At 34.6% G+C, this 25,288-nt stretch overlaps 1 long non-coding RNA gene and 1 pseudogene across 3 annotated transcripts in view; both read right to left on the bottom strand.

Moving 5' to 3' along the window:
• The window catches only part of LOC102140539 (uncharacterized), a 289,337-nt gene that overhangs the window by 124,620 nt on the left and 139,429 nt on the right, over positions 1-25,288 (bottom strand). Inside the window, exon 3 of one of the 3 annotated variants that reach the window (XR_012414517.1) lies at positions 11,125-11,380. The exons of the other annotated variants lie outside the window; for them this stretch is intronic. This is a non-coding gene — a long non-coding RNA (uncharacterized lncRNA). Of the gene's footprint in view, positions 1-11,124; positions 11,381-25,288 lie in introns of those variants that run through there. 3 annotated transcript variants of the gene reach the window in all.
• Positions 20,700-20,837, bottom strand: LOC123574323 (U2 spliceosomal RNA; annotated as a pseudogene).

Below are 25,288 nucleotides of genomic sequence, written 5' to 3'. Positions count from 1 at the left end.
ATCAGCATTGGTTTGGTAGACAGGATCTCAGAGTGTCAGGGATCAGAAATGCAGGAACATCAAAATGTACAGAGACTTGAAACAAAATGACATATATTTGGAAGGTTAAGTTATGTGTAAATCTGTGAGACAAGATATTGGTTGCAGGTGATAAGGTTAAAATATAGGCATCATTAAGTTTTTGTATTCTATAGGAGACACTTTCTTAAAACCTACCTCTTCACTGTTCTTCTTAGTAAGATAATTTTGTTTAGTCAACATATTGTGACATCATAGGCTTCAGGGATGGTTGGTTTCTTCCTTACATCTAAGAATGAATTCAACTTATATTGGTGTGGGCGTTGGCATGAATTGTAATATTGAACAACATTTAAAGGTAAGTTAACCAAGAAAGTTCTAGGAAGTTTATGCTTTTAACAAAAATAAATAAAAAGCATTTGACTTGCCCAGCATTGCCTGAATTTCTGGATTCTTTTTATTGCTTTTACTTTTGCTTGAAATGAGACCATCATTTTTCTGAGCTCTTCTTTCTTATATTACCTTTATAAAGCCTTACAATGACCTTAACAATTCTCTACTGTGGTTGATCTTCTAGTCTATTTACCTAGAATCTAGGATTTGTTTTTTTGTTGTTGTTCTGGGGAATTGTTCGTCTTTCTATTTTGTCACTGCATAACACACAATGCCATCTTTTCTGTCTCTGACATGAGGATCCTCATTTTTGATGCCCACTTTCTAAGCTAGTGCCATGCATTCAGATATTTTTTAATGACACCTAATTCCTGATGCCAACATTCTGCATTAGTAAGCAAAAACTAAATTATACTGTGGAAACAACAAAAATGGCAACAGAAACCTCAATAGATTTCTATAACAAAAGTTTATTTTTCATTCAAATGTAGTTGGCAGGGGATTAGCAAAGTGGTCATTCTAGAATATCAGATCGTACAGGGTTTACCATCTTATAAATACATCACATCACATGAGGCATGCAGTCACCTTCATCATAGAAGCAAGGGAAAAAAATGGTGGAGGTGAATGATAAAGTATTTCTGACTCTTGGAGTTGAGAAATGTTACTTTTGCTTATATTTCATTGTCCAGATCCTTTCATATGGCTCAGAAATTCAGGGCAGGAAAGAATGTCTCCATCTCTAACGGGAATGTTATATATTTTACTGTTACCAAAATGATTTTTCTTACATTTATATGTTTTTGTTTGTTGACATTATAAATATTATCCTCATCTCTATTCATCTATTGATATTTTTCTATTAGTTGTTGTGTTTCTTATCATCTTTGTGGTGTTCTCCATGATTTTTTATTGTCTTCTAATCATAAATGTGTATTTCCTTTTAAATATTATATATTTCATGTTCCTGTTGAGATTTAAGAGTGCTGGTTAGTACCTAGAGAACAATAGTTTTGTGAAAGTTTCTGCTTCCTTTCTGAAACTATACATCAATATACTATTCTATCCACTGAAAGTGTGGCTCTGGGTAGATGTATCCATGCAGGGGTATCTGATACAACCTCACATCTGGCCACCTCCAAATTATTGATTCTTATATCCCCAATTTATGCCTAATTAAAATTCAAAAGAAAAGGTCATAAAAATCAGCAAAGAACACAGAGGAAATGATACTTTCAACAGGCCTATATCTGAACTACTCCTTTTCTTTATAATGCTTTCTGCCTTAATAGTAACCGTGTGTGTTTTAGTGTTATTTTCTTATTATCGAGATTTGCTTTTTAAAAAAGTTCTGCATAGAATTCACAGACAAGAATGCAATTTTAAATTATTTTCTCCCATTTCATGGCTTATCTTTCAGTTTTCTAACCAGTGCTTTTCAAAGAGCAAACTATTTTGAAATTGATAAAATCCAGTATGTTAGGATTTAAACAATTGTTTTCAACGTGACACCTAAAAACTCTTCGACTCACCTCAGGGCACAAATGCATTGTTCTATGCTTATTCTAGAAATTTTATGGTTTTAGGTTTTAGATTTAGGACAATGCCTTATTTTCAGCTGGTTTTTGTATAGCTTGTGTTTTTTGTTGTTTGTTCTGCCTTTGAATATTCAAGGTATTTCAGCACTATCTGTTGAAAAGACTACTTTTTCTGATTGAATTGAATTCTATTGTATTTTAATCTACTGACAAATATACGTAGTACTACTTCTGAGATCTCTTTTCTCTTTTTCTGCTTTATATACCTATACTTTTTTCCAATATGACATCATTGTGATAAATAATAATTTGCAGTAGGTTTGGGCATCACATGAGAGCAGTGTGAAACTTCAAACTTATTTTTTCTGCCATCCACCACATTATTGATTCTTGTATCCGTAATTCATACCTAATTAAAAATCAAAATTCAAAATATTTAAAAGCATAGGTCATAGTGATCAACTGGTTTAGCTGAATGGTATAAGTTTCCATTCAATACATCTTCTTACTTGAACTGATTATTTTCTAAATCTTTTTATAAAACCTATAACAACAATACTTTTGAGAGGCATAAAAGCAGAGATATGTAAATTTGGAATGAGCTCAAGTGAGTAAAAGTTCAGAATTTTAATGAAGAAGATGGTAATGAGGATGGAAAGGGAAGTGGTGGTTTCAGGAGGCAGAAGGGACTTAATTTAATGCATGATTAACTTCTGAGATCTTTAAGTAGACCATGATAATATGTCCTTATTTTGTTCTGTTTTCTTTTGTTTTGTTTTTTGGCATGACTGTGAAGAGTGTGAAAATCTTAAGTATAGTCAGCTAGACACGTGTGGGAATCAAATTGGAAAAAAAAATACCAGACATTAACTGGGTTCTTTGTTGTACGCATAGGCTCAGCTATTGTCTTGTGGATATGTTATTTTATTTAATCTTAACAGTTACAATTTAAGATACATTTTATTTCAATCACAATTGCACAGATTAGGAAGCTGAGTCCTAATGAAATTGAGTAGCATGAACACTTTGTGGCAGAGCACAGAATATACTATAACTCAAGGTTTCTAAATCTTAGCAATATTGATATTGTAGGGCTGTATAGTTTTCATGGTGAGCTATCTCATGCACTGGAGCCTCTACTCACTAGATGCTAGTAACACCCTCATGCTCCACCCAAGTTGTGACAACATAAGGCATCTCCAGATATTGCCCAAAGTTCCTCAGGGCAAGGGGGCAGATTTACCCTATTTTGAGAACCCATGGTCTCCTCACTCTAACTTCAAACTCTGTGTTATTAACAAGCGTTCTAGATTGCCTACCAGAGTTCACCATGTGTCTTTTATTTTGACATTAACAGATTGTGAGTACTATAAATACTGTCACTCTAAATGAAGGCAATGGTATAAACTAGATTTTAAGTACTATAAGAAAATTGTAAAAATTAAGTAAAGTTTTCTTGTTCTCATGGTAATTTTAATATCTCTAGCATATGCCTAATATTAAATAATTCACCTAACCCATTTTGTTTCCTATTACATTTTATTAGCAAAATTAAACTGCTCTTTAAAATTCATAGAAGTCCATCTGTATTTATTATACTTTCTAGATAGGCACATCTTTTTCAACTTCATTTTATGAATCAATAATTTACCTTCTAATTATATGTACTTCGTGGTAAAGGTCTTTTGCCCCATCTAATTAAAGCAAAACACTTAACATTTATATTCCCCACAAGATCTTTGGTTTACATTTTTATTATTAACATTGCAATTCAAATTATATTTCCATAGTTTTTCTCAAAATAAAGTAATAGATGGAAACTAACATCTGTTACGGTGGCAACATTACTATTAGTATCTATATATTTTAATAAACCTTTATTAAATACTCAGTCTGAATCAGAAATTTATAGTTTCCAGGAGAGACCCAATAAAAACGTTCTGAACTGGAAAAACAAGATGAAACAAATGCTAAAAAAAAAGTCACAAGAAAAATTTTAGGGGCTTATGGATGTATAGAATCCCACTTTGGTTTTGGTCTTAGGAACTTTTAAAAAGTAAATATCATTGAGGAAAAATTCAAACAATTTCAAGTTAAAGGAATATTAATTGAAATTTCAATGGAATTCTATTTATTAAGCAATATAGTTAAGTAGATTTACAAGCAAGTATTAAATCAAGGATAGTAAGCAATAACTTTATTACTTTTTGGCTAAGGAGTAAAGCAAGGGTCTGATTACTGGGGTATCAAAGAAATACTGTTAAAATATGAGAGAACATGATATAAAGAATACACTTTAGTCATTGAACTGGTTTTGTGGTCAGGTGACTGTTTTTCCTAATTCAAGTTCAAATGCAAATTAATAACTGTAGGAATTTCATAGGGCTATAAACTACAGTTACTCCATTGATAAAAGTGAAGACCATATCTATCTTGTAGCAGTCTTATGAAGATCAGACATTTATTGTCCTTGCTTATGGCAACTATTGGTCTTAGGACAGTTGCTGGTGAAGGGGTCTAATTACATGTATAATTAGAAAGCTAAATCGAATTACACTGGTTAGATGTAGCTAAGACATGCGATATAAGTAATACATTATATTTTTTCTCTACAACATGTTTGGTGTAAGATGGCAAATATAAAATAATAAGCATATCATAGCAAGATAATTTATGATCCAAAATGAGAACAATTTTTGATTCTCCTTTTCAGAAAGATTCTTAAATAATCGCAATGTAGAAAGAATAGTATAATCCATCCTAAACATTTATTAATATATGTTCAATCTTGTTTCATCTATAGTCCTACACAATTCCCCATACCTCAATTCATGTGAAGTAAATGCCAGTTAAAGAATCCATTTAGGCGGGGCACAGTGTCTCATGCCTGTAATCTCAGCAATTTGCAAGGCCAAGGCAAGTGAATCACTTGAATCCAGGAGTTTGAGATCATCCCGGGCAACATGGCAAGACCTTGTCTCTGAAAATAATACAAAATTAGCTGGGCATGGTGTTGTACACCTACAGTCCCAGCTACTAGGGAGGCTGAGGTGGGAGGATCAATTGATCTTACGAGGTTGAGGTTGAGGTTGCTGCAGTAAGTAGTGATCATGCCCACTGCAATCCAGTCTGAGCAACAGAGTGAGACCCTGTCTCAGAAAAAAAAGTATTTAAAAATATGGCATTATATATCTTTAAAAGATAATTGATTTTTAAAACATAAAATGTAGCCTCATATGATAATCACAAGAAATGTCTTAAATATTAGAAATAAGTCATTTTTATTTATTGAACAATTTTAAGACAAATCAGATTGGGAATATAATTGAATGACCAACTCAAAAATCTTTTCTTAGACACTTTTTCTTTTTATTTCATTTTGAAGTATAATTTGCCTGTAATGAATTTCATAAATTGCATGTATACTTTCACTAAGTTTGTGTATGTGTGTGTGTATATATATATATGCATGCATGTGTGTATATTATATATGTGTGTGTATGTATATATTTATATTTATAGATCTAAGTTGCTATGCATACCATAGCCTTTATCTCAGAAAAATTATGTATGCCTTCAGGGCAATGTTCTCTCTCAGAAGCAACTGCAAATCACATTTTTGATTCTATAAATATAGATCAATTTTGCTTGTTTTTTTTTTTTTTTTGCTTTACCTATTATAAAATCTTTTTTTATATATTTACCTGTTATAAAACATGTAGCCTTTATGTATGAAATATCTTACTCAATATAATGAGATCCACTCATATTGTTACATGTATCAGTAACTTTTTTTTTTTTTTTGTAAGAATGGATTTTAAAAAAACATTTTTTTTTATTATACTTTAAATTCTAGGGTACATGTGCATAACGTGCAGGTTTGTTACATATGTATACTTGTGCCATGTTGCTGTGCTGCACCCATCAACTCGTCAGCACCCATCAACTCGTCATTTACATCAGGTATAACTCCCAATGCAATCCCTCCCCCCTCCCCCCTCCCCGTGATAGGCCCCGGTGTGTGATGTTCCCCTTCCCGAGTCCAAGTGATCTCATTGTTCAGTTCCCACCTATGAGTGAGAACATGCGGTGTTTGGTTTTCTGTTCCTGCGATAGTTTGCTGAGAATGATGGTTTCCAGCTGCATCCATGTCCCTACAAAGGACACAAACTCATCCTTTTGTATGGCTGCATAGTATTCCATGGTGTATAAGTGCCACATTTTCTTAATCCAGTCTGTCACTGATGGACATTTGGGTTGATTCCAAGTCTTTGCTATTGTGAATAGTGCTGCAATAAACATACGTGTGCATGTGTCTTTATAGCAGCATGATTTATAATCCTTAGGGTATATACCTAGTAATGGGATGGCTGGGTCATATGGTACTTCTAGTTCTAGATCCTTGAGGAATCACCATACTGTTTTCTATAATGGTTGAACTAGTTTATAATCCACCAACAGTGTAAATGTATCAGTAACTTTTTAAAAAGTATTATTGAGTAGTATTATATTAATGTACTATAATTTGCTTATTCATCTGTTAATGAACAATTAGGTTGTTTCCAATTTGGGGCTACTATGGTGAGTAGTTTTGAATATATGTTTTTCTATCTCTTGAGTCATACCTAAGAAAAGAATTATACTTTTATAGTATAACTGTCTTTTTAACTTTACAAATAACCATGAAATAGATTTCCCAAATTAGTTGCATTATTTTATACTCTCATAGTAATGGATGGTGAGAATTGCAGTACCTACAAATAATTACCAACATGCGAGTTCTCGGTTTTTGAAATTTTAGCATTTTTATTGGATTTGATGTAGTATGTTACAGTTTCAACATTCGGTTTCCTCATGTTGAGGCTGTTGAGTACTTATTTATGTGATTATTGACCAGGTGTATACTTTTTGTGAACTTTCTTTTCAAGTCATTTGACCATATTTGGAGTTGTCTTTTTATTACAGAGTTGTATAATCCTAGTGGATGCTGTATTGTACTCCAATGACTCCCTTTTTACCTTCTTTTTAGAACTGGATCTTTCATTTCTCCAGCCCCAGCTTTTAGTGGCTGGCAGTATTGAGCCAATTCCCTTTCTGGATATTGCCCTCAGATGAAACTAGCTGCTTTGTTCAAATCAGGCTCTTAGATAGGCGGTGAACTTGGATCAAACAACTGGTTGGTGTCGTCATGTCATGCTCTTGCCATCTTACTTTAACTGTGACAACTCTGAAGGGATTTCCTAGTTCCAGGGTGCCTCCTAAGATAAGCAAAATTCTTTATTGTGATTGTAATGTATTTTGACTTTTCTCTAAGACAATCTTGTTTTCTCTGCCTCTGCAGAACTGTTGATCACAAGAGCCCTCCGGACTAACTTTTCTACATGAAATTCTTTATCTCAAATTATTTTTTCTCAATGACTCTTTCCTGTGGCAAATGGTAATAAGAACTCCCAGCGAAGAAGTCTGAGGTGCTCTACTGGAAAGAAATATGTCACATGGAACGGAACTAAAATCCCCAATATGCCAGTGAGAGGGCCCTCTGCACCAGTCTGTTAAAGTGAGACTTCAGTTGACTTTAGCCTAGTTAATTTCTCACTGCAAACATATGAGGGATTGCAAACATGTAAGGTACATATGAAGAACCATTCAGGTAAGCCCAGAAAATACACAGAAGCATGAGATGTAGTGATGACTTGTTTTAAGGCACTGAGTTGTGAAAAAGTTTGTTATGCAGCAATTAAAAACTGGAACACTTGTCTATATGTATTATTCCCTTAAATAAGTGTATTTTACAATTATTTGTTCTTATCAGATTCTTAAAATGAAACCTCTTATCCATGATTTTAAGCCATTGCTTTATTGTAATACAGTCATTTATGGCAATAAATTTCCCTCCTAAGCTACTGAAACTGCAACTTACAAAATTGATATGATGTGTTCTTATTGTCATCCAGTTTGAAATATTTATACATTTATTTCAATTCCCTTTTTATACATTTGAATTAATTTAGAATATAATTGTTTAATTTCAAAACATTTGTAGAATATATATATAGAGAGAGGGAGAGATAGAGATTATTGATTTGTAATATAATCCACTGTGGTGACATATACCTTGCAAAGTTTCAATCTTTTGAATTATTTAATATTTATGCTAATAAGAATCACATGTATGTTCAAAAAAAATAAAACAATGTAAGATATTAGGTAGTTGAGAATAATTGTTAGACCCCATGTTCTCCAAATTTCTTTGAGGTCAAGTTTGCTGATATTGATTATTTATTTATGCATGCTGTCAACTGCTGTGAAGGCAATTTTGTTCCAACTGTAATTTTAGAGCTGTCTATTTACACTTTTGGTTCTCATGACTTTTGATTCGTGTGTTGTGAAATTTCCATTATGTCTATACATATTATTATGACTAAGTCTTTTGAAGGATTAACCTATTTGTATTATTACAAGTGTTCTTTTTTTCCTCTGAAAATTTCCTCATTTTGAAGTGTGATTTTCCTGGCATTAATACAGACATTCTAGCTTTATTATAAACAATATTTGCATGGGATATCTAAAAATCACGTTGCCTTCAGCCTATTGATATACTTGTATTTCAAGTGTACATCAGGGGCATCCAAGCCCCTGCTGTATTGTTACTGGGTCAGTAGTCCATTAGGAACCAGGCACACAGCAGGAGGTGAGTGGTGGGCCAACAAGCCAAGCTCCCTCTGTATTAACAGCCACTCCCCATCACTCACATTATTGCCTGATCTTCCCCTCCTGACAGATGATCTGCAGTAATTAATTCTGTCAGGAGCACAAACCCTACTGTGAACTGTACATGTGAGGGATTTAGGTCACATGCTCCTTATGAGAATCTAATGCCTGATGATCTGTCATTGTCTCCCATCACTCACAGATGGGACTGTCAAGTTGCATAAAAACAAACTGAAGGCTCCCACTAATTCTACATTATGGTAAGTTGTCTAATTGTAATATTGCAATGTAGTAATGATAGAAATAAAGTGCATGATTAATGTAATGTTCTTGACTCATCCTGAAACCATTCCCTTCCCCACAGCCCGCAGTCCATAGAAAAATTGTATTCCACAAAACTAATTCCTGGTGCCAAAAAGATTGGGGACTATGGGTGTACATCATGCAAACTTGTTTCTAGATAGATTTTCCAATTTTATCCAGACTTGTCATTTTGAGTTTTTTTTTTTGGGGGGGGGGAGTGTTCAGTTTATTTATATTTCATGGACTAATTCATATTTAATAAATTTAAGTATACCCTCTTAATATTTGCTTTTTATTTTTCAGATATCTTTTTCACTCAGTCTTTTCTTTCTTTCCTTTATTTGGATTGTGTAGTTTTTAGCATTTTAATATATCTATCAAGTTGATTTTTATCAAGACAACTTCGCTTTAACATTTATGAAATGCTCTAGGGATTATGGTATGCAAGGTTTACTTATCATAAATTATTACTTAACATGAATTATTATTATATTGGTTTATGTATAATATAAATTGTACACAGTGTGCTCACATTTAATTTCCCCTGTACTTTGCAATATCCTATTAATATATTTTATCAGTACATGTCACAGCTACACAGCATATTTTATTCTGTCATTTAAACTATCAATGGGGTTTTTAAAAAATTAAATATCTAACTATAATTTCACTATCTTGTGTATCTGACTTTCTTTTTAAAATATTATTGTAACTTGATAAATTAAAATTGTATGTATTTGATATTCTGTCTGGTATTATTTCCTAGTACAAAGAAATTCCATTAAGATACACTGCAGAGCTAATTTAATGGCTATGTATTATCACCATTTTTATTTGTTTGAAAATTGTTTTTTCCCCTTTGTTAGATACAGATGATTGGTTGACATCCTTTTTTAAAAATGTCCTTCCATTGTTTTTGGCTTCAATTGATTTTGCTGGGTGAAATCAGGCATTATTTATAACATTGTTTCCCTGTATGTAATGTCTTTTTATTCCAGCCTCTTAAGAATGTAACCTTGTATTTCAAATGAATAGCTACAATATGCCCAGGTGTGACAATTTTTCATTTCTATTCACCTACTGTGCATTTTTTGAGGTTGTTAAATTTAAAGAAATTGTTAAATCCAATTTGGAGAAAATTCACCCATTATTGCTTCAAATATTTTAAACGATGTTCTTTCCTTTGTCTCATTCTTGGACTTCAATCCCTTGATGTTACACCTCAGATAACTGTTACGTCTCTATTCTGTATTTTATTATTTCTCTCTCTGTTGCAATGTAAATGTAATGCAATGCAATGTAATATGTTCTATTAACTTCTATAAATACAAATTTATATTTTTCTTCTGCAACATTAAGTTATTTTTGTATATTTTGTATATATGTGTATGTATAAATATAATGTATATGTTTATATACACACACATGCAGATTTCTAGTTTTTAGTTCTCCAATTTCAATTTGACTCCTTGTAAAGATCTTATGCTAATCCTTAATTATACATCTCCCCACAATACTTTCCACAACTCCCTATAATTTCTTTCACACATTTATAGTACCTTTGTTAATGTTAATGTACAGTGTATCAGTGAATCTGCTTGAATTGATTATGTATTTTGTCTGTTATGTGCCACATTTTCTTGTTTCTTTGCATGCTTTGTAATTTTTAAAATTCATTATTTTGATCAACTAGATCATAATTTAGGACGGTTTCCTATTTGTGTTTTAAAGTTTAATGGTTTTGGAAAAAGGCATAGTACCATGTATTCTTCATTATAGTATGCTACAAAGTAGTTTAATCACTTCTAGATTTCTCTGTGCTTTACTTATTCCTCCCTCTACTCACTGAAATCTTACCAACCACTGATCTTCTTACTATCTTCCTAGTTTTGCCTTTTTCAGAATGTTACAGAGTTGGAATTAGAGAGTATATAGTCTTTTTAGGCTAGCTTTCTTCATTTAGCAATATATGTTAAGGTTATACAAACACACACACACACATACACACACACGCTCATATATATGAATGTACCACAGTTTTCTTATCCATTCATCAACTGAGAGACATGTGAGGTGCTTTTAGTTTGGGCAAATATGTATAAAGTCATTATCAATGTTCATGTGTAGCAGGTTTTTGTGTGAACATTAGTTTTATATTTGGGTAAATATTGAGGGTGGTGATAGTTGGATAAGGCTATGGTTAGATTTTTAACAATCTATCTTGCAAAGAAGCTATATTAGACCATTTTCATGCTGCTGATAAAGACATACTGAGACTGTGAAGAAAAAGAGGTTTAATGGACTTACAGTTCCATGTGACTGGAGAAGCCTCACAATCATGGCAGAAGACAAGGCGGAACAAGTCACATCTTACATGGATGGCAGCAGGCAAAGAGAAAGCTTGTGCAGGAAAACTCCTGTTGTTAAAACCATCAGATCTCATGAGACTCATCACGAGAACAGCATGGGAAAGACCTGCCCCCATGATTCAATTACCTCCCACCAAGTTCCTTCCACAAAACATGGGAATCATGGGATTTACAATTCTAGATGAAATTTGGATGGGGACACAACCAAATTATGTCATTCTGCCCCTGCCCCCTCCCAAATCCCATGTCCTCACATTTCAAAACCAATCATTCCTTCCCAATAGTCCTTCAAATTCTCAACTCATTTCAGCATTAACTCAGAAGTCCACAGTACAAAGTCTTATCTGAGACAGGGCAAGTCCCTTCTGCCTATGAGCCTGCAAAATTAAAAGCAAGTTAGTTACTTCCTAGATACAATGGGAATACAGGCATTGGGTAAATACAGCTGTTCCAAATGGGAGAAAATGGCCCAAAAAAGAAGCTACAGGCCCCATGCAAGTCCGAAATCCAGTGGGGCAGTCAAATCTTAAAGCTCCAAAATGACCTCCTTTGACTCCATGTCTCACTCAGGTCATGCTGATGCAAGAGGTGGATTCCCATCGTCTTGGACAGCTCTGCCCCCTGTGACTTTGTGGGGTACAGCCTCCCTTCTGGCTGCTTTCATTGGCTGACATTGAGTGTCTGTGGCTTTTCCAGGTGCACTGTGCAAGCTGTCAGTGGATTTACCATTCCGGGGTCTGGAGGACAGGTGGCCCTCTTCTCACAGCTCTACTCCATGGTGCCCCAGTAGGGACTCTGGGTGGGGTCTCTGACCTCACATTTCCCTTCTGCACTCCCCTAGCAGAGGTTCTCCATGATGGCCATGCCCCTACAGCAAACTTCTGCCTGGATATCCAGGTGTTTTCATACAACCTCTCAAATCTAGGTGGAGGTTCCAAACCTCAATTCTTGACTTCTGTGCACCCACAGGCTCTTCACCATGTGGAAGCTGCCAAGGCTTGTGGCTTGCACCCTCTGAAGCCACAGCCTGAGCTATACCTTGGCCCCTTTTAGTCACCGCTGGAGCAGTTGGGATACAGGACCCGAAGTCCCAAGACTGCACACAGCACAGGGACCCTGGGCCTGGTCCATGAAAGCATTTTTTTTTTTTTTCTCCTAGGCCTCTGAGCCTGTGATGGGAGGGACTACCATGAAGACCTCTGACATATCCTGGAGACATTTTTCCCATTGTCTTGGGTATTAATATTCAACTCCTCCTTGCTTATGCAAATTTCTGCAGCTGGCTTGAATTTCTCCTCAGAAAATGAGAATTTCTTTTCTATCGCATTATCAGTCTGCAATTTTTTTGAACTTTTGTGCTTTACTTCCTTTATAAAACTGAGTGTCTTTACAGCACCCAAGTCACATCTTCAATGCTTTGCTATTTAGAAATTTCTTCCGCAAGATACCCTAAATCATTCAAGTTCAAAGTTCCACAGATCTTTAGGGCAGGGGCAAAATGCCACCAGTCTCTTCTCTAAAACATAATAAGAGTCACCTTTGCTCCAGTTCCCAACAATTTCCTCATCTCCATCTGAGATCACATCAGCCTGGACTTTATTGTCCATATTGCTATCAGCATTTTGGGCAAAGTCATTCAACAATTTCTAAGAAGTTCCAAACTTTCCCACATATTTCTGCCTTCCAAGCCCTCCAAAGTTTTCCATCCCCTACCTGTCTCCCAGTTCCAAAGTTGCTTCCTCACTTTCAGGTATCTTATCAGCAGCACCCCACTCTACTGGTACCAATTTACTTTATTAGTTCATTTTCACACTGCTGATAGACATTCCTATACTGGGAAGAAAAAGAGGTTTAATGAACTTACAGTTCTGCATGGCTTTGGAGGCCTCACAATCATGGTGAATGCAAGGAGGAGCAAGTCACAACTTACAAGGATGGTGGCAGACAAGAGAGAGAGAGTTTGTGTAGGGAAACTTCTGTTTCTAAAACCGTCAGATCCATGAGACTTACTCAGTATCATGAGAACAGCATGGGAAAGACCCACTCCCACAATTCAGTTACCTCCCACTGGGTTCCTTCCATGAAACATGGGAATTGTGAGTTACAATTCCAGATGAGTTTTGGATGGAGACACAGGGAACCCATGTCCGCAGCTGTACCATTTTGCATTCCCACCAGCAATGAATGAGACCTCCCATTGCTCCACAATCTTGCCAGAGTTTGGTATTGTCAGGATTTTGTTTGGTTTTGGATTTTAAGGTATATGAAGTGATATCTTTTTTTTAATTTATTTTATTTTTTTTTTTATTTTTTTGAGACGGAGTCTCGCTCTGTCACCCAGGCTGGAGTGCAGTGGCGCAATCTCGGCTCACTGCAAGCTCTGCCTCCCGGGTTCACGCCATTCTCCTGCCTCAGTCTCCCGAGTAGCTGGGACTACAGGCGCCCGCCACCTCGCCCGGCTAGTTTTTTGTTTTTTGTTTTTTTTTTTTTTTTTGTATTTTTTTAGTAGAGACGGGGTTTCACTGTGTTAGCCAGGATGGTCTCGATCTCCTGACCTCGTGATCCGCCCGTCTCGGCCTCCCAAAGTGCTGGGATTACAGGCTTGAGCCACCGCGCCCGGCCATGAAGTGATATCTTGTTCAATTTTCAGTTACCTTCAAGATTTTGTTACTTATCTTTGATTTTCTGCAGCTTGAATATGTTATATCTAGGTGAATTTATTTTTGGCATTTATCCTGCCTAGTGTTCCCTGAATCACCAGGGAACTTCTGGAATCTGTGATGTTTCTTGATCACGGGGGCTTTCTTCATCTGTCATTTGGGGTCTAACATTAATTTGGGAAAATTCTCAGTCAATATTACCTCAATTGTTTATCTTGTTTCTTTCTCTTCTACTTCTTCTGATAGCCTAATCAAGCATATATCTTTAGTAGATGGTTATTGAATATTCTGTTGTGTTTTTTTTCAGTGTTTTTTTCAATGTTTGACATTAATATTGACATTTTTTCAAACTCAGAGAGATTCTTTCTTCATCCACATCCAGTCCTCTAATGAATCCATCAAAATTGTTCTTTACTTCTGTTACAATGTTTTTGATTTATTTTTGCTTCATTCTTAGAATTTAATCTCTTTGCTTTCAAACTGTCACCTCTAAAACTCAGGTGGAAATTTAATTGCCATTGTGATGATGTCAACACCTGGAGCTTTTAACAGGTGATTAGGTTATAAGAGTTCTGCTCTTATGGGTGGATTAATACTGTCATCTCTTGAATAGGTTAGTTATTGTGAGAGTCTGGCCTCCCTTTTCTCTCTGTTTATTGTGCTCTCACTCTCCCTCACCCTCTCTCACCATCTGATGCCTTCCTGCATGTTATGAAGCATCAAGAAGGCCCTAATCGGATTTGGCCCCTCAATCTTATACTTCCCAGTCTCCAAACTGTGAGTCAAAAAAAACAAAACAAAACAAAACAAAAAATTCTCTTCTTTTTCTTTTTATTTTATTTAGATAAAGTATGCAGTCTGTGGTATTCCATAAATGCAGCAGAGAATGAACTAAGACATTACCCATTTGTGCCTGCCTGTTTTCTGTTTTTTGTTAGAGCTCTTAGATATTAATTATAGCTGCTTTAAACTCAAGGTCTGAAAATACCAGCAGTCCTGCCATATCTGAATCTGGTTCTAATATTTGCTCTTTCTTTTCACACTGTGAGTTTGCCTTTTATTATGCCTTGTAATTTTTTTGTTGAAAACCAGACATGGTGAAAGAAGCTCTAATAAACAGAAATTGAAAGAAACTTTTTACTTAGTGTTTACGGGTGAAAGAAATACTAATAAATAGACCTTAGTGATGTGGTGGTAAAGTGTGGGAGGGGAAGCATTCTATATTTCTATGATTAGGCCTTAGTCACTTAGTGAGCCTATGTGTCTGAGCTGTGACCTGCACAAGTGCTTATTAGACCCCCCTTTTAGGTGAGACAAGTTGGCTTGAGGGGGTGGAGTTGGATATTTCTCTTCCTCCAGGTTGGTTAGGGTTTGATAAAATCTCAATAGGCACTGATAAAATAATTTCTTTTGAATCCAAGCCTAGTTAAGAAAAAAATAATGTGGCATATTTCAAGATGATTATTTTCCCCTTTCTCTACTAGGGATTTTTCATCAATATTCACTGTGAGAACAGAGTAGAGCTCCAGAAAGCAAAATTCACAAAAATGTGCTTGCCCCCCACCTCTACCCCACCCCACCACTGCTGCACTGAAGTTTTAACTCACAGACTTATCCAAACTGAGCTTCCAGCAATCCATCAATTATAGCTCAAGCTTTTCTGCCCAGGTACTGGTTCCTGCAGTTTTTACTCACTGGTTTATGCTCTGAAAATTGTGATTTTCTGTATCTGCCTGTCTGTCTCTCTATTTTTTCTCCTGTGACCTCATTTATTTGAGCAATATAAAAAGAGTTGTTATGATATTTAGCTTGTTGAGTCTTCTGTTTGTAGATAGAATGGCAAGGTGACTTCCAAACTACTGGAGTGAACAGTGAAATTCCCAATCCATAGTTGCTTAAAGGCACATGATGAACACCTTTTCATAAGCTTACTTGTCATCTTTAGATCTTCTTTAGTGAGTTGTTTGTTCAAACATGTTGCCCACTTTATTAAGTGAACTGTCTGTTTACTTACTGCTGAGTTTTAAGTGTTCTATGTATACCTGGATATGGTGAATTTCAAAATGACTACTTTGCACTGGGGAATTTTATAAAATGGTTATGTTTTCTCTTTCTCTGACCCTAAGTACAGGGGAGGGGGGAGTAGGGAACTAGGAAAGGGTGTTTTTCTGATCTTCACAGTGAGAACCATGTAGCATTTCTATAGGGAAAACCATTGAAACTGTCAGGGCTCCCCTTAGACTGGCTTATAGGAGTTTAACTCTCTAGTTATGGTATACTTGGGTTACAGCTACTTACTGGTATCTGTTTAAGTATTCCTAACATTTACTGGCTCCTACAGTTTCTGCTTCTTATAAATTATGATTTTTCTATGTTTGCTTGTCTCTCAAATTTTCTGGGTGATAGTTTGCCCTTTGATTTAAATTCTCTTGCTTATTTTAAGTTTTCAGATTTTTTGTCTGAGTGTGGAAGCGATGATTTTCAGGCTTTTTACATGTCAGAGTGAAAACTGCTGTTATGTCATTTTTAAATTATATTTGGAACGTTGTATATAACAATATTCTGGAGTATAATGTTGTCCTTTCCTGGATTTTCTACTTGGTTTTGTTGGGATGTGTTTCTACATATGTGACAATACCAAATTATTTAAATTATAGAGGCTTAATAGTATAGTTTATGTCTTAGAGAAGTAATGCTTTCTCATTTCTGTTTTTTCCCAGCTTTTAGGCTATCTTTGCTTCTGTGTGACTCAAAATGAATTTTGTAATTAATTTTAATAACTGCAAGAGAGGAAGGAAAATGAATGCCTTTTATTTAGAATTGCTTAAATTTATAAATAAACTTAGAAAAAAAATGCAGTATTTATCGTGCTAATTACTTCTATCCAAACACACTATGTATTTTTATCATGTTTGCCAGTCTATTTTTTTTTTTGTATGTGATTCAGTAGTTCTACAGACATAAGCATTTACTTTCAATTTATTTATTTCCAGTTTTACTCCCATTCAAATTATTTATTGTTATGGATTTTACTGTAAATAAGGGTTTTCTCGATAATTTTATTTCTCATAGTCTTTCGTTTTCATGTATGTAAACTATTTATTATTCACGTTTCATTGCTATACTTTAGTAAGCTTTCCTATTTTTCATGGTAGTTTACCCACTGATTTATGTAGAATTTCCAGATATGGAATTATATCACATTGTCTCCGATTCTTATTTTTCTTCAATTCTGTTCTCTAATATTTTTATTTTGTCTAATTGCATTGAGTAATGTCTTCCACATTATTTTAAATAATAGTAGAAAGAGAGGGCATTTTATATTTGACTTTAGCAGAAAAGATTTTTGTGTTTCCATTAAATAAGAGAGAAGATTTTGGTTCAAAGTATAACAGTTCATCAGCTAATATTTTTAGTGCTTTTACTGTAAATTGATATTCTTCATGTTTTTTTATAATTTGTAAGATTATCATATGCTTTTTTTATTATAGTGTTATGATCAATTACTTTAAAATAGTGAATAGCATTGAAATTTTTGAATTTTTAGTTGGTGGAAAGTCAGAATTTTTAAAATTTTTATTTTTTCTCTGTGTTATCTTCATTCTATACTTTTTATTTAATATTTTTAAGTTGAAGTTCATGAATGAATTTGGTATATGTTTTTGATTGGGGATACTTGTTATCAATTTTAGAAAACAATTTTATTCTCTTATCATAAAACAAATGTAGAGGTTTCCCTTCTTTTTCTATACTCTGGAATAGTTTGAGGTCAATGAAATTATCTGCTTTTCAAAAGTTTGCTGTATTTCCGCAAAATTCTGAAGAATAAATTTAGTATTATTAATGATTATACCAGGGTAACTGTGACATGATACAATTAATAATGTGAGAAGATGAAGACCTATGGCTCAGTTTGTAATAATTATGTTTATATGCATCCTTTGTAGTTTTCTTCAAAATGACCATATTCAAAATATATAAGTGCTGTTTTGTTATTGTTTGTTCAGATGTTAAATCATCATTTTGGTATTGCATGCAAAATATGTTTGCATTCTATTTAAAAATATGCTTATCTATTTTTAACACAACACTTTTAAGTTAACAGATTTACCTAGATTGGTTATTATCAATTATTTCTGTCATTAAATTATGATTACATACATTAATTTCATACATTCTCTACTAGTGCAATGTTATGATTATATCATAGATATAGTTATGGTACATTTCCTTTTATCCCACATTGGAGAAATGAATAATGGTGTGATACTAATACCCAGACAAGTGTATGGCTCCTAACAGCAGGTAAAAACATAATTACACTATATTTCTGGTAATGTATGTTAATAAAATGATCTCTAGAAATGTGAATTTAAGCAACTTATTCTTATGAGAAGTCCTGCTAATACCACATTCAAGATTATGAGAAATCATAATGCCTCATCTTTTAGATCTTTAGCATGAAATTGAATGTAAATGGAACTCTTATTATCTCATTGTTTTAAATAACATATTAGAATTATATTATTAATATTTTTAAATAAATATATTAAATTCCAATACATTGTTGTATATATAATACAATATATTAAGTTCCAATACATTAATACATTAATAATGAATTGGATCTTAATAATTATATTACATGATGATGAACATCATGGTCCCTAAATTCGGTTGATTTGAATTGTAACAGAAGCTCCATCAATATTAATTGCCCTAAAGACTTTGGACAAGGAGTTTAACCCCTCCAAACTCCTGATTTTTAATTTAAAAAAGGTGACCCCAGTAGTAACCAGTTTATAAAGCTGGTGTAAAAATTAAATATTCCAAGCACTTAGTAAGTAGCCAAGTGTTCACTATAGTTTTTATTAAATGAAAATGGCAAAATGTCTGATGAAATGTAAACTTCTCATTCTAAGGCTTATCAAAACCGACCAATTTCATTTTGTTCTGGTGTCTCAGCAAATTCCATTGATGTTTACCAAACTGTCAGACAACTATCGGATATGGTTACCTTGGGTATGTTTCCTAGTTTAAGCACCTCAGCCTGCTCATTTGAAGCAATTCTACTCTGAAGCAGGTATTTTAGAAGACATGGTAGCATTGACCTTGCAAGTGTGCAGCCTGATTTTTCCTATTATGTGTGTGGTGGAGCTTTGGGGTAGATCCAAACCATTGTTTTTTGTTTTTTGTTTTTTGTTTTCTTCTTCTTTCCTGAGGCAGGAATTTCTACCACCTTCCTACTCACTTCCAGCATGAAGCCCAACATTGATCCACCCATCATGGGGGTTTAGTCTTCATCTGTTTATATGTTGTGACTACTGGAGGAGAGAATAAGGATTATTTTATTCCACTGTATAGGTTTTTTAATACAATTGTTATCCCTACATAGGAAACAAGTTACCCTCTCCAGCTATAGTAGATATAAGATACTTTTATTCCCACTTGAATAATATGTCTATTAAATGAAATTCTAATTAGATAGAATTCATTAGAGAGGAGGAGTAATTAATTAGGTTCCCCTGGACCTCCTATAGTGTAGAAATTAATTAAGTAACAAATTTTAAAATGCTTTTATGCATTTTCAAAATGGTATTATCACCTTAAATAAATTACTTTCTATGCTGTTGCCTCTTTACTGTTGTACCTATAGTAGAACTAAACAGCTAGACACTCAGTTTCTAAATACCTTTTAGTTTAATCTTCCTGACATATCAAAAACTATCTCCCCATAAGATACGTATTGGTTCTCCTCAAATTTATATATTGTATATTTTATTGCTATTGTACAACTGTATTAAATATGCATTTGTGTGTTCTTTCTTTCTCACTGTGTAAGCTAAATTCAAAAAGTATGTCTGTCAAATATTTTGTATAATAATCAACAGAGGACTATAGTACTCATATTGATTTAAGTGTTGATGTTGCACAATGATGACAAGAATCTCTTGTAGAAAAATATGGGCTATGGAGTGAGCAACATGCATTTTAGTTCTGCCTTGTCACTGAATACACCTATGCAATTAGACCAATTACCTACCTTTTGGCACCTACTTATACTTCTGTTACCTGGAGTTTATAATCATTACTTTACCACCATGTGTATCTGTCTGCTGGCACCATGTGTATCTGTCTTGAAAAAACATTGTATCCTGCTTTAGGATTCCAATAATTGTCTTAACTTGTCAAAAGCAAATGTCTGCTTCTTTTAGATAATGAAAATGAAAATCTATTCTGTGAACATTTTACAGTGTTATAATCTAGGATCATTTTACACCAACACGTTCAGCATTTTGTCTGTATGGCAATTAATGTTATAATTGGATTTAAGAAATTCATTTATTTTTTTCTCTACACAAATAACTAACTGAAAGATGCAAAGTACATAAATTGCAAGAGAATGATGGATTCAGCACAATATCTTCTCTAAAGTTATCACTTACCATATGGCAATCAGATTACGAATGGAATCACTACACAAAAGTTCTTGAGAGGAAACTATATGTCCCTTCAAATTCTTTTTGCAAGTAGTTTTAAGGATCAGTTATGAAGAAATCATCCACATATGGCTTTATTTAGTATTACAGGATATTTATTACAACAATTTTAACTTCACAGGAGGTATGAAGTGATGACTAGATAAATTTACAGGTACACATACATACACATGCAATAGAGACATTGAGTGACTGTAGTTATTTCTTATGAGGTCACAAGATTTTATGTTTAGTGACATTATAACCATTTTTTGATATCAAATTCATACATGTTGGTTGTACAAAAATACAAAAAAAAATTATGATAATCTACACTTGATCTTAGCCAAAAGGCCGAGAAGCGATAAAAATTATGATAATCTGATTAAACCAAGAAAAATATACTCCTACACACAATATATAACATATGCACAAATGGCAATGAGATGCATACTACTTTTTAAAGTCTGCAATAAACCAATAAAAGTAAAATGTGATTTTGTTAAATTTAATTATTTTGAAACACTGATTTATGAGATTTTTATTGTTTAAAAAAACAGAGTTAAACTCATGTTGCTTATCATAATAATAATATAATTTTCTTATTGAGTTAGATAATGATCTTGAGGAGACAATTAGTGGGTACCTATGTTCTTAAAACATCATAAAATATATAAATTCCATGTAAAGCAAGTCTTGGCTCTGATAAATTGACCATTAAAAAGAGGAGAGCAATGAGGAAGTGTTCCGTGTTTTGGGGGAAGTAAGGAGATAGCAGGAATAAGGATAGAATTTACTATGAGTACTTATTATGGAGGGTATGGAGTGGAGAAGAGGGGGATTGTTTCAATTCCATTATATCAGTATATGTCGGTGTATTTGGAAGGGCTCGTGTGTTACAAAGAAGTAGGAAGTATATATTTGGTTGAGGTTATGCAATACCTATAATTTTTCTTTTTTTTATTATTATTATGCTTTACGTTCTAGGGTACATGTACATAATGTGCAGGTTTGTTACATATGTACACTTGGCCATGTTGGTGTGCTGCACACATCAACACGTCAGCACCCATCAACTCGTCATTTACATCAGGTATAACTCCCAATGCAATCCCTCCCCTGCCCCTCCCCATAATAGGCCCCAGTGTGTGATGTTCCCCTTCCAGAGTCCAAGTGATCTCATTGTTCAGTTCCCACCGATAAGTGGGAATATGCGACGTTTGGCTTTCTGTTCTTGCGATGGTTTGCTGAGAATGATGGTTTCCAGCTGCATCCATGTCCCTACAAAGGACACAAACTCATCCTTTTGTATGGCTGCATAGTATTCCATGGTGTATATGTGCCACATTTTCTTAATCCAGTCTGTCACTGATGGACATTTGGGTTGATTCCAAGTCTTTGCTATTGTGAATAGTGCCACAATAAACATACATGTGCATGTGTCTTTATAGCAGCATGATTTATAATCCTTTGGGTATATACCCAGTAATGGGATGGCTGGGTCATATGGTACTTCTAGTTCCAGTTCCTTGAGGAATCGCCGTACTGTTTTCCAGAATGGTTGAACTAGTTTACAATCCCACCAACAGTGTAAAAGTGTTCCTATTTCTCCACATCCTCTCCAGCACCTGTTTTTCCTGACTTTTTAATGATTGCCATTCTAACTGGAGTGAGATGGTATCTCATTGTAGTTTTGATTTGCATTTCTCTGATGGCCAGTGATGATGAGCATTTTTTCATGTGTCTGTTGGCTGTATGAATGTCTTCTTTTGAGAAATGTCTGTTCATATCCCTTGCCCACTTCTTGATGGGGTTGTTTGTTTTTTTCTTGTAAATTTGTTTGAGTTCTTTGTAGGTTCTGGATATTAGCCCTTTGTCAGATGAGTAGATTGCAAAAATTTTCTCCCATTCTGTAGGTTGCCTGTTCACTCTGATGGTAGTTTCTTTTGCTGTGCAGAGGCTCTTTAGTTTAATTAGATCCCATTTGTCAATTTTGGCTTTCGTTGCCATTGCTTTTGCTGTTTTAGACATGAAGTCATTGCCCATGCCTATGTCCTGAATGGTATTACCTAGGTTATCTTCTATGGTTTTTATGGTATTAGGTCTAACATTTAAGTCTCTAATCCATCGTGAATTAATTTTCATATAAGGAGTAAGGAAAGGATCCAGTTTCAGCTTTCTACTTATGGCTAGCTAATTTTCCCAGCACCATTTATTAAATAGGGAATCTTTTCCCCATTTCTTGTTTTACTCAGGTTTGTCAAAGATCAGATGGCTGTAGATGTGTGGTATTATTTCTGAGGGCTCTGTTCTGTTCCATTGGTCTATATCTCTGTTTTGGTACCACCATGCTGTTTTGGTTACTGTAGCCTTGTAGTGTAGTTTGAAGTTAGGTAGCGTGATGCCTCCAGCTTTGTTCTTTTGACTTAGGATTGTCTTGGCAACGTGGGCTCTTTTTGGTTCCATATGAACTTTAAAGCAATTTTTTCCAATTCTGTGAAGAAACTCATTGGTAGCTTGATGGGAATAGCATTGAATCTATAAATTACCTTGGACAGTATGGCCATTTTCATGATATTGATTCTTCCTATCCATGAGCATGGTATGTTCTTCCATTTGTTTGTGTCCTCTTTTATTTCACTGAGCAGTGGTTTGTAGTTCTCCTTGAAGAGGTCCTTTACATCCCTTCTAAGTTGGATTCCTAGGTATTTTATTCTCTTTGAAGCACTTGTGAATGGAAGTTCATTCATGATTTGGCTCTCTGTTTGTCTGTTACTGGTGTATAAGAATGTTTGTGATTTTTGCACATTGATTTTGTCTCCTGAGACTTTGCTGAAGTTGCTTATCAGCTTAAGGAGATTTTGGGCTGAGATGATGGGTTTTTCTAAATATACAATCATGTCATCTGCAAACAGGGACAATTTGACTTCTTCTTTTCCTAACTGAATACACTTGATTTCTTTCTCTTGCCTGATTGTCCTAGCCAGAACTTCCAACGCTATGTTGAATAGGAGTGGTGAGAGAGGCCATTCCTGTGTTGTGCCAGTTTTCAAAGGGAATGCTTCCAGTTTTTGCCCATTTAGTATGATATTGGCTGTGGGTTTGTCATAAATAGCTCTTATTATTTTGAGATACGTTCCATTAATACCGAATTTATTGAGAGTTTTTTAGCATGAAGGGCTGTTGAATTTTGTCAAAGGCCTTTTCTGCATCAATTGAGACAATCATGTGGTTTTTGTCTTTGGTTCTGTTTATATACTGGATTATGTTTATTGATTTGCATATATTGAATCAGCCTTGCATCCCAGGGATGAAGCCCACTTGATCATGGTGGATGAGCTTTTTGATGTGCTGCTGGATTCGGTTTGCCAGTATTTTATTGAGGATTTTTGCATCGATGTTCATCAGGGATATTGGTCTAAAATTCTCTTTTTTTGTTGTATCTCTGCCAGGCTTTGGTATCAGGATGATGTTGGCCTCATAAAATGAGTTAGGGAGGATTCCCTCTTTTTCTATTGATTGGAATAGCTTCAGAAGGAATGGTACCAGCTCCTCCTTGTACCACTAGTAGAATTCAGCTGTGAATCCATCTGGTCCTGGACTTTTTTTGGTTGGTAGGCTATTAATTATTGCCTCAATTTCAGAGCCTGCTATTGGTCTATTCAGGGATTCAACTTCTTCCTGGTTTAGTCTTGGGAGAGTGTAAGTGTCCAGGAAATTATCCATTTCTTCTAGATTTTCAAGTTTATTTGTGTAGAAGTGTTTATAGTATTCTCTGTTGGTAGTTTGTATTTCTGTGGGGTCAGTGGTGATATCCCCTTTATCATTTTTTATTGCATCTATTTGATTCTTCTCTCTTTTCTTCTTTATTAGTCTTGCTAGCGGTCTATCAATTTTGTTGATCTTTTCAAAAAACCAACTCCTGGATTCATTGATTTTTGGGAGGGTTTTTTGTGTCTCTATCTCCTTCAGTTCTGTTCTGATCTTAGTTATTTCTTGCCTTCTGCTAGCTTTTGAATGTGTTTGCTCTTGCTTCTCTAGTTCTTTTAATTGTGATGTTAGGGGGTCAATTTTAGATATTTCCAGTTTTCCCTTGTGGGCATTTAGTGCTATAAATTTCCCTCTACACACTGCTTTAAATGTGTCCCAGAGATTCTAGCATGTTGTTTCTTTGTTCTCATTGGTTTCAAAGAACATCTTTATATCTGCCTTCATTTTATTATGTACCCAGTAGTCATTCAGGTTCAGGTTTTTCAGTTTCCATGTAGTTGAGCAGTTTTGATTGAGTTTCTTAGTCCTGAGTTCTAGTTTGATTGCACTGTGGTCTGAGAGACAGTTTGTTATAATTTCTGTTCTTGTACATTTGCTGAGGAGTGCTTTACTTCCAATTATGTGGTCAATTTTGGAATAAGTGTGATGTGGTGCTGAGAAGAATGTATATTCTTTTGATTTGGGGTGGAGAGTTCTGTAGATGTCTATTTGGTCTGCTTGGTGCAGAGATGAGTTCAATTCCTGGATATCCTTGTTAACTTTCTGTCTCGTCGATCTGGCTAATGTTGACAGTGGGATGTTGAAGTCTCCCATTATTATTGTATGGGAGTCTAAGTCTCTTTGTAAGTTTTTATGTGTGAACTTGATCCTGTCATTATGATATTAACTGGTTATTTTGCTCGTTAGTTGATGCAGTTTCTTCCTAGCATCGATGGTCTTTACATTTTAGCATGTTTTTGCAATGGCTGGTACTGGTTGTTCCTTTCCATGTTTAGTGCTTCCTTTAGAGTCTCTTGTAAGGCAGGCCTGGTGGTGACAAAATCTCT

Source organism: Macaca fascicularis, chromosome 6, assembly GCF_037993035.2.
Source record: "Macaca fascicularis isolate 582-1 chromosome 6, T2T-MFA8v1.1".
Classification (NCBI taxonomy): Eukaryota; Metazoa; Chordata; class Mammalia; order Primates; family Cercopithecidae; genus Macaca; species Macaca fascicularis.
The sequence above is the reverse complement of the archived record's forward strand: the minus strand, read 5'-3'. Positions and strand labels throughout refer to the sequence as shown.